Raw genomic sequence first — 10,796 nt, forward strand, 5'->3', positions numbered from 1 at the left:
TTATGTAGATGTATTTAACTGTCATGGAACTGAATGGGATCTAGAAGAACATGCGTAACTGAGCCATGGAGCAGGCCAGCATTTTGAGGTAGGGTAGAGGAGAAGCAGCAAAGGATATGAGATTAGGGTTGTTTGAAGGCTGAGGAAAACCAGGGAGTAGAAGCCTAGGAAGGAGTGAGGAAGGAGGAAGGAAATCAGGAGAGCTGTGGAAAGGGCAGGTAAGATGAGGTAATAGAAATATCCTTTGTTAGCACTTAAGTCATTGATGACCTTGAACAATCTTGGTGAACTATTGAGGGTAAGAGCCTAACTAGAGAGAGTAGAAGTGGGATATTGCTTAGGGATATATACATATGTAATGAAAGAATAAGGATATATTTGCGAAAGATAAACACTAAAGATTTGGGAGAGCAGTTGCCTCTGGCAGAGAGGGTAATGAGATTAGAGAGGGTATTGCAGCAAAATAGAACTTTTTATTTTTTTACATGAATCATGCTTATACATGAGTGTGCATTATGTTATTTTCTCTACCTCCTGTGTTAGGAAGCTGATGTAAATTTGGACCCATTCCTACCTTTTTTGCTTTTTCTACCTGTGGGTCCAGGCGGTTGCAAACTTCCATGTGGCTTCCCAAGGCCTATGTGGAACCCTTGGGGCACATGGGTTTTCCAGGAGGCCTTATTTCCAGTTCCTCAACCTAGGGACCAGATCCAGTGAATTTTTCCTGGCCCTACATTGATAATAAACCTCCTTGCCTCCCGTTGTAGGAACCGAAAGTCAAGAAATTAACATGGAAAGGAGCACCCAGGTGGCTCAGTTGGTTGAGTGTCTGTCTGACTTTGACTCAGGTCATGATCTCAGGGTCTTGGGATCCAGGCCCCAGTAAGGGTTCATGCTCAGCGGGGAATCTGCTACCCCTTCTGCCTGTCCCCCTGCTCAGGCTCTCTGTCTTGCTCTCAAATAAATAAAAAAAATCTTTTAAAAAATTAATTAACATGGAGTGGTCCAAAATCAGTAAAACCCACAGGAAACTCAGTTCTCAAAGTCGAGAATTCCTTTGTGCTAAAAAGGAAGACAGAAGTCAGAGCAGCAAGGGAAGCTGACCCTGGAGAGGCCCATGGTCTGAGAATAATGAAACCTTTAAGAACTTAGAAAATACAAAGCCATTAGATTACGGATACATATGTCAGGAACTCTAGGATATGACCACAGACACATTACCATGACAGAAAAAAAAAAAGGCCCTCTCTGCTCCTTGAACTGGTAATAGAACAATCAGAATCTATAAAATTGCTATGCTTAATATTGAAAAGAAAGAATTAAAAAATAAATCATTGTGGGGTGCCAGCTGGCTCAGTTGGTAGAGCACATGACTCTTGGTTTCGGGGGTGTGAATTTGAGCCCCACGTTGGGTATTGAGATTACTGAAAAATAAAATCTTAGGGGCGCCTGGGTAGCTCAGTGAGTTAAGCCTCTGCCTTTGGCTCAGGTCATGATGTCAGAGTCCTTGGATCAAGCCCCGCATTGGGCTCTCTGCTCAGCGGGGAGCCTGCTTCCCCCTCTCTCTCTGCCTGCCTTTCTGCCTACTTGTGATCTCTGCCTGCCAAATAAATCAATAAAATCTTTAAAAAAAATAATAAAATAAAATCTTAAAAAAATCATTGTGAAAATATAGAGCAATATATAAAAAGTAACAGACATAATTGGACAAAAATAACAAAAACTTTTTAAATAAGGGCATTGAAATTAAAAAAGAAAACCTCTGGAACTATACTATAACTCCCAATGAAATAAATGATTTAGTGGGTGGTAGGTGAAAGGTTACTGAGTACAGGATGTTTGCAGGATGCCAGAGTATTGCCCCATAAGTAATTTGCGCTGACAGTTTACAAAGGGAAAGCATACCTTTATATGGATGATGTGGCAGTCCCTACTGCAACCAAGTGATCAAACTTAGCATCACCAGTTATGGGCGACCTGACATTATGTGTCTCCTGATAGGCTATAATATGAACTACACAGCATCATCCAAGAGATAACAATGCCAAAAATGTATAACCTAAATCCAGTCTAGCCCCTAGACTTGACTTCCTGCTTCCAGGAAATGCAAGGGACGGAGGAACGAACTGAACAACACCAGGAGGGATAATGGGGCAAATTTAGAATGCAGGACACTTTACAAGATATTTAGCCTGGGGACGCCTGGGTGGCTCAGTTGGTTAAGTGGCTGCCTTCGGCTCGGGTCATAATCCCAGCCTCCTAGGATCGAGTCCCACCAGGTTCCTTGCTCAACAGGGAGCCTGCTTCTCCCTCTGCCTCTGCCTGCCACTCTGTCTGCTTGTGCACACTCTCTGACAAATAAATAAATAAAATCTTAAAAAAAAAAAAAAGATATTTAGCCCAGTTTCTTCAAAAAGTTCCTACCAAGAAAAAAGTATAAAGACTGTTTCAGAGGAGCGCCTGGGTGGCTCAGTGGGTTGAGCCTCTGCCTTTGGCTCAGGTCACGGTCCTGGGGTCCTGGGATCGAGGCCCGCGTTGGGCTCTCTGCTCAGTGGGGAGCCTGCTTCCCCCTCTCTCTCTGCCTGCCTTTCTGCCTACTTGTGATCTCAGATAAATAAAATCTTAAAAAAAAAAAGACTGTTCTAGATTAAAAGATAATACAAAAAAGAAAAAAAAAAGATAATACAAACAACAACCAAACACAAATCATGGATCTTTAAAAAAAATTTTTTTTTTACGATTTTATTTATTTATTTGACAGAGAGAGAGATCACAAGTAGGCAGAGAGGCAGGCAGAGAGAGAAGGAAGCAGGCTCCCTGCTGAGCAGAGAGAAGGATGTGGGACCTTGGGACCATGACCTGAGCCGAAGGCAGAGGCTTTAACCCACTGAGCCACCCAGGCACCCCACAAATCATGAATCTTGATTGGATTGTGGTTTTTAAAAAACTGGGAATAGGGGCACCCAAGTGGCTCAGTTGTTAAGCATCTGCTTTTGGCTCAGGTCATGATCCCAGGGTCCTGGGATCAAGTCCTATAGCAGGCTCCCTCCGGGATGGGGGGGGTCTTCTTCTCCCTCTCTCTCTACCCCTCCCTCCTGCTTGTGCTCTCTTTAGCACTCTCTCAAATAAATAAATAAAATCTGTAAAAAAAAAAATCCGATAATTCAGCAGGCCAGCAGTGTGGGGTAGGGATGTAGGAAATAATGGTGGCCATGAATTGATGATCATGGGTGCGGGGTGATGGAAATGGCATCCTTTTCTTTTTCAAATTTTATTTATTTGAGAGCAAGAGAGGAGAGAGCACATGAGTGGAGTGAGGGGCAGAGGGAGAGCAGACTCCCCATGAAGCAGGGAGCCCAATGTGGGATTTGATCCCAGGACTCCGGGATCATGACCTGAGCTGAAGGCAGATGCTTAACTGACTGAGCCAACCCAGCGTGCCCTAGAACTGGCATTCTAGCAGCAAAGAAGAAGGAGGAGGAGGAGAAATAGGAGAAGGGATTGAGTATCTGAGAAACTAAAATAAAAAATGGAGAAATCTGTGGGGAGGCTGGTTGGGGCCAGGTGTGGGGACTGTGATGGCAGCCAGAAGAGAGGAAGATCAGGTGCCTGAGGTGGGGGTGAGGCTGACGGAGATTTTTCAGTAGTGCTCCGCACTGCCCTGCCCCTCCTCTCCCCACCCCCACTCCGTAGGGCCCTGAGTGGATAGTCACATGCCCCCCTGCTGTGCAGGAGCTCGGAAGCCAGCAGCACCGACCAGGATTCCATCCTGGCTAGGTAGGACTGAACCAGGTAACCTTAAACGTTACTTCTCTACCTCCTTCTCCATATCTTAGGGTCTGGACTTTAGTCCTTTCCTGCCAAGTTCACTGACATCCCCAAAGTAATATGAACTCAAAGGGGATCACATTTGCAAGAAAAGAAAAGCAAACTGAGAAACTAATATTCGATGAGGCCGACTTACTGGACCTGAGTTTAAAGTAAGCATCATAAATATCCTCAAAAAATAAGGGAGGACACTGTTAATATAAGGCAGGAATAAACAGGAAGAATCGGTTGGAAATACCAATTATGAAAGTTTTAATAGTTGAAATCCATACATGGACTGAAGAGCAGAATGGTCACAGCCCAAATAAGACAATGAGCAACAACATCAGGATGAGGATTCACCCCAAAGGCATCGGGAAATGATAAAGAAAACAAGGAAGATTGAAAACAAACGAGCCCAGTTGTTTATGACACACACACACTGTTGGTGGCTAACCCAACAGCTATCCCCGGCCTCTTACTCATGTCTCCATTAGGGCCTGGAAGAACTAAATAACTCGCTTTCTTAGATTCCCATGCAATGAGAGCGGGCCATGTGACACTGTTCTGGCCAATGAGATATAAGCAGGAATGTTCTGGGGGCTTCTGGGCAGGATATGTTGTTTCCTTTTTTTTTTTTTTTTTTTTAAGATTTTATTTATTTATTTGACAGACAGAGAACACAAGTAGGCAGAGAGGCAGGCAGAGAGAGAGGGGAGGATATGTTCTTTTCTAATAGGAGGGAATGAAATGACATTGACAATGGTTTATTCGTAACATATCACCCTCTTTTTTATTGCCTTGGATGTGGATATTCCCTTTGGAGTTCTGACAGCTGCCTTGTGATCATGAGGTAGGCGGATAGTCATAAGATCAAAAATCCAACACACTCAGGGCAGCCAAGTAGGAGAGAAGAGCCCAAGGGTTCTTGGAGGGTGAGCAGTTGAATCAAAGTCAGCAACCACCTCCATCAAGGCTCCATGTGTAAATACAAAACAAAACAAAGCAAAACAAAAACCCACCTGTTTGTTTAAGCCATCTTTATTCATGTTTTCTTTAACCTGCAGCTGAAAACATTCCTGATACATTGTTCAATAATTTGGGAAAGAGCTACAAGTTGAGATTCAACAAAATAAGAGAGGGAGGAAAAAGGCAGAAATCTGTGAAAAAGAAATTTAAAAAAGAATTCAGAAAATTTAGTTGTTTGGAGGGGTGCCTGGCTGGCTCAGTGGGTAGAGCATGTGACTCTTGATCTCAGGGCTGGGAGTTCAACCCCAGGCTGGGCGTGGAACCTACTTCAAAAAAAAAAAATTAGTTGTTTGAAAGTCTTAATAAGCTAGACAAACCTCATAAGAGTGAGAAAAATATGTAAATGAGCAAAATATAGAATAAAAAGGCAACTAAATACTAACAAATTAAAAATATTTTAATAGGGCACCTGGTGACTTGGTCAGAAGAGCATGTGACTCTCCATCTTGGAATTGTGAGTTTGAGCCCCACATTGGGTATAGAGATTATTAAAAAATAAATAAACTTTAAAATGGGCATAAGATTGGGACACCTGGGTGGCTCAGTTGGTTAAGCATCCATATCTTGATTTTGGCTCAGGACATGATGTCACTCAAGGTCATGAGATGAAGCGCCACATCAGGCTCTCTGCTGGGCATGGAGCCTGCTTAAGATTCTCTCTGCTAAAAAAAGAGAAAAAAAAGATTCTCTTTGCTGGGGCGCCTGGGTGGCTCAGATGGTTAAGCATCTCCCTCATGCTCAGGTCATGATCCCAGGGTCCTTGGAATGAGCCCCACATACGGCTCCTGCCTGAGCAGGGAGCCTGCTTTTCCCTCTCCCCTGCTCATGCTCTCTCTGTCTCAACTGAATAAATAAAAACCTTAAGAAAAAAAATAACTTTTTTTTTTTCTGCCTACCTCCCACCCCTGGCATGCACATGCATGCATGCTCTCTCTCTCATAAATAAAATAAAATAAAATGGGCATAAGATCTAAATAGACATTTTTAAAAAGATTTTATTTATTTAGGGGTGCCTGGGTGGCTCAGCGGGTTAAAGCCTCTGCCTTCAGCTCAGGTCATGATCCCAGGGTCCTGGGATTGAGCCCTGCATCCAGCTCTCTGCTCAGCAGGGAGCCTGCTTCTCTTTCTCTCTGTGTATGACCTCTGTCTGTCAAATAAATAAATAAAATAATAAATAAATAAATAACCAAACAAATAGCTTCACTGAGTTTCACATTAAAGAATCTTCACCATGGATGCATTTACATTGGTACAATTTTGACTTCATTTTCACATTAGACCTTTTTTTTAAAATGACTCATATAATTAATGCTTCACAAATCTTGAAATTGATTCAAACATCAGACTTCGAGATGTGTTTTTTACTAGGTGAAGTAATTTCCATAGTAAGAGTTTCATACTTTTCTCATCTCTCCTTCCTCATTTCTCATTTTTATTTTTTTTAATGATTTTATTTATGGGGGCGCCTGGGTGGCTCAGTTGGTTAAGCATCTGTCTTTGGCTCAGGTCATGATCCCTGGGTCCTGGAATGGAGCCCCACATTGGGCTCCCTGTTCAATGGGGAGCCTGCTTCTCCTCCTCCCTGCTCCTGCTCTCTGCCTCTCTCTCAAATAAATAAATAAAATCTTTAAAAAAAAGATTTTATTTATTTATTTGAAAGTGAGAGACAGCATGAGCAGGGGGATGGACAGAAGGAGAAGGAGACTCCCCACTGATCAGGGAGCCAAATGTGAGGTGCTCAATGCAGCACTCTTGATTCCAGGACTACAGATCATGACCTGAGCCAAAGGCAGACACTTAAGGACTGAGCCACCTAGGCGCCCCTCTAATTTTTATTTTAAAAATTTGTCATGAGGGGTGCCTGGGTGGCTCAGTTGGTTAAGTGTTAGATTCGTAATTTCGGCTCAGGTCATGATCTGGAGGTTGTAAGATTGACCCCCGAGATGGGCTCCGCACTGGGCATGGAACTTGCTTAAGACTCATTCTCTCTCTCTCTCTCTCTTTCTCTTAAAGAAAAAAAAAAAAGGAAAAATCATGAATTATTTCTGACTCCACAGAAAAGTACAGAGGACAAAAACACAGCCAGTACTACAATTTAATAGATATAAACATTTCCTCAAATGTGCTTTAAATATGTTTGAAAAGGAAAACCTTATAAAGATTTCTTTCCTCCATTTTGGAGCCTGTGGAGACCTGCTGTGGACAGGATTTCTTTCTTTTTTAAAATTTATTTATTTGGGAGAAAGAGAGAGAACACAGAGGGAGAAGGAGAGGGAGAAGCAGGCTCCCTGCTGAGCTGAGTGTCTGACATGGGGCTTGATCCCAAGACCCTGAGATCATGACCTGAACCAAAGGCAGACACTCTTTGGACTTAGCCACCCAGGAGCCCCTGTGGACAGGATTTCTAAAATGACAAATATCTGAAAGGCTGTGGTTCAGGGCCATTTTTGCTGCCAAAAAGCAGGTCTCTGGCACAGAGGGAGAACACAGCTCTGAAAATTGAAGGAGTTTGTGCTAGAGATTAAACTGAATGCTCTCTAGGCAAGAGATGCGCTTATATGTACAAAGCAAAGAATGACATAGTGACTCCTTGTGGCAAACAAAAAACCTGAGTAATCTGGGGAAAGGACAATTGGGACCCATGGAAACAGTGGCATGGTTCATGCCAAATTCCAAAGCAATCTTCAGGCTGTGGTCATTGGACTCAGAATCCATGGGATGCTTTACCCCTCAAGGATTAAAACTTACTGAAAAGCTTATTATTGAAATAAAGTGTGGGGGTGCCTGGGTGGCTCAACTGATTAAGCGACTGCCTTCAGTTCAGGTCATGATCCTGGAGTCCCAGGATGGAGTCCCACGTCGGGCTCTCTGCTCGGCAGGGAGTCTGCTTCTCCCACTGATCTCTCTCCTGTCATGCTCTCTCTCTCATTCTCTCTCTCTCTCAAATAAATAAATAAATAAAAAAGAAAAGTAGGGCGGGTGGCTCAGTGGGTTAAGCCTCTGCCTTCGGCTCAGGTCATGATCTCGGGGTCCTGGAATCAAGCCCCATATCAGGCTCTCTGCTCAGCGGGGAGCCTGCTTCCCCCTCTCTCTCTGCCTGCCTCTCTGCCTACTTGTGATCTCTCTCTGTCTGTTAAAAAAAAAAAAAAAAGTAAAGTGGATTTGTTCTCTTGTACTAAAAACAAAGAGGCTTACATAGAATAACTTCTCTCTAGAATAATCTAAGTTGATAACTTGTTTGATCCCACTGTAAAGTTCAGCATTATTACTCTCTCCCACCTACCACATTTTACACTTTTGATGTCACTTTTTACATCTTTTTTAAAAAAGATTTTATTTTACTCATGAGAGACAGAGAGAGGGAGGCAGAGGCCGAGGGAGAAGCAGACTCCCCACCAAGCAGGGAACCCCGTGTGGGACTCCATCCCAGGACCCTCGGATCACAACCTAAGCTGAAGGTAGACACTTAATTGACTGAGCCACCCAGCGGCCCACATTTTACATCTTTTTACCTTGTGTACGTACCCCTTACCGAATTATTGCCCTTGTGGCTGCACATGGCCATCGATGTATGACCCACCTGCACATGGCTGGGGCTGGCCACTTCACGTGTGTATCTCTTCTCAACTTCATCTTTAGTGACTTCAAGTTGGTAGCTTGAAATCAGGCATGGTGGGAATATTTACACCCACAAAAATGGGCAAATGATGCAAATCAGGGCTCCTTACCCCAATTCTCACAGGAAGATGTTTGCTGACATTACAGCTATCATCCACCTCCCAGCGCCTCGCTCAGGAAGCAGGTAAAGGACAGGTAAAGGAAGAGTTACTCCATCCTGTTCAAAGTCTCAGAAATACTTTTTTTTTTTTTAACCTATAATGTATTATTTGTTTCAGGGGTACAGGTCTGTGATTCATCAGGCAGTGCTCACCATACCACATACCCCCCCATAGTCTCAGAAATATTTTACAGAGACTTAGGATACTTTCATTTACATCTACTTATAATATTTCCACCTCTACTTTAACTTGAACTTAGTCACATGGTGATTATAAGAATCCGGGGAGGCTGGGAAATGTAGTCGTTTAGCTGCCTGCTGAAACTATAAAAATATATAAACTCAGAGAAATCACTCTGGCCCTCATCCTCTCCACCTCATTCTCTCTTACCCTGTGTTCATTAGTTTCTGATTTAATCCGTGATTCTGTTTGGAAATAATAATTATAATAATGACAAACAAACACATAGCTTATTTCCCTTTTTTTTTTTTTTTTAAGATTTTATTTATTTATTTATTTGACAGAGAGAGAGAGAGGGAACACAAGCAGGGGAGCAGCAGAGGGAGAAGCAGGCTCCCTGCTGAGCAGGGAGCCCCATGTGGGCCTCTGATCCCAGGACCCTGGGATTGTGACCTGAGCCTAAGGCTGCCACTTAACAACTGAGCCACCCAGGTGCACCCCCATTTAAAAAAGAAAAAGATTTTATTAAAAAAATTTTTTTAAATAAACAAAATAGAAAATATTTTATTTATTTGAGAGACAGAGAGAGAGAGAACAAGCAGGGAGGAGGGGCAGAGGGAGAGAGAGAGAAGGAAGACTTCCCGCTGAGCAGGGAGCCATGGGGCTTGATCCCAGGACCTGGAGATCATGACCTGAGCTGAAGGCAGGCGCTTAACTGACTCAGCCACCCAGGCACCCCTAGTTTATTTCCCTTAACAAAAGATACACCTCACCTTACTTGTTTCACCCAATAATGTATCCTGGAAATTGTTCAATATCAGTCTTTAGAGATCTCCCTCATTCTTTTTTTTTTGGCTTCATACTACTCCACTATGCAGATAAACTGTAAATAGACCCTGTAGGTAGGAATTTAAATTAAATTATTATTAATTATTAAATTATTAATAATTTATATTATTTAATTAAATTAATTAATTTAATTAAATTATTTAATAAATAATTATTAAATTATTTAAATTATTTAGCAGCATTTTGCTTTTACAGATAGTACTGCATCTGGGGTGCCTGGGTGGCTCAGTCTGTTAAGCAGCTGACTTCCTTTCAGCTCAGGTCATGAACTCTTGGGATCCTGGGATCAAGCTCCACATCCGGCTCCGAGCTCACTGGGAGGTCTGCTTCAGGGTTCTCTCTAGACCTTCTGCCCTTCCACTTACCTGTCAAATAAATAAATAAATCTTCTAAAAAATAATACTGCATTATTAAAAATAATCACTTGTGCATATGTTTTTCCATATTCATTGGTATTTATCTTTCTTTTTTAAGTAATCTCTCTGTGCCATGTTGGGCTTGAACTCACAACCCTGAGATCAAGAGTCACATGATGAGTTAGAGCCTAAGTCCTGTCACGGTAGGAGGATTCTTCAGTCACTACGTCAACTGGCACAGATGTTTCTCCTTCGTATGATGAAGATCAGGGATCTAAATTTATCCGAAAAGCTAGAGAGGCACCGTTTGTTCCCATTGGAATGGCGGGGTTTGCAACAATTGTTGTATATGGATTACATAAACTGAAGAACAAGGGAAATACTAAAATGTCTATTCACCTGATCCACGTGCATATGGCAGCCCAAGGCTTTGTTGTGGGAGCAATGACCCTAGGTATGGGCTAGTTCATGTATAAGGAATTCTGGGCAAAGCCTAAACCATAGAAGAAGAAAAACTTATCTTGGTTTTGTTGCTGGTGCTTGCTTTAGTTAGGCATCTCACATTGAGTGTATATGTTTATGTTGAAAATAAATCATCTGAATGGGTCAGACAATAACCTGGTAATTTAAATATTGGCTTCCTTTCTTGTGGGTTCAATTTGCCTGGTAACCAAATTACTAGTGACCAGTTAATCTAGTTAGGTCATTCAGAGGAGTCATATTAGCACAAAAGAAACGTCACTTTAAAAAAAATTTTTTTAAGATTTTTATTTATTTGCCAGAGAGAGAGAGCAAG

General features: G+C 42.3%; 1 pseudogene across 1 annotated transcript; it reads left to right on the plus strand.

Annotated features, from left to right (window-relative positions):
• The first annotated feature begins 8,407 nt into the window (after nt 1–8,407).
• LOC308340734 (HIG1 domain family member 1A, mitochondrial-like) lies at nt 8,408–10,504 on the plus strand (annotated as a pseudogene). Its single transcript has 2 exons — nt 8,408–8,488; nt 10,208–10,504. The product of its transcript is annotated as an HIG1 domain family member 1A, mitochondrial-like (transcript).
• The last annotated feature ends 292 nt before the right edge of the window (nt 10,505–10,796 follow it).

This window comes from Martes martes (genome assembly GCF_963455335.1).
Source record: "Martes martes genome assembly, chromosome: 4".
Classification (NCBI taxonomy): Eukaryota; Metazoa; Chordata; class Mammalia; order Carnivora; family Mustelidae; genus Martes; species Martes martes.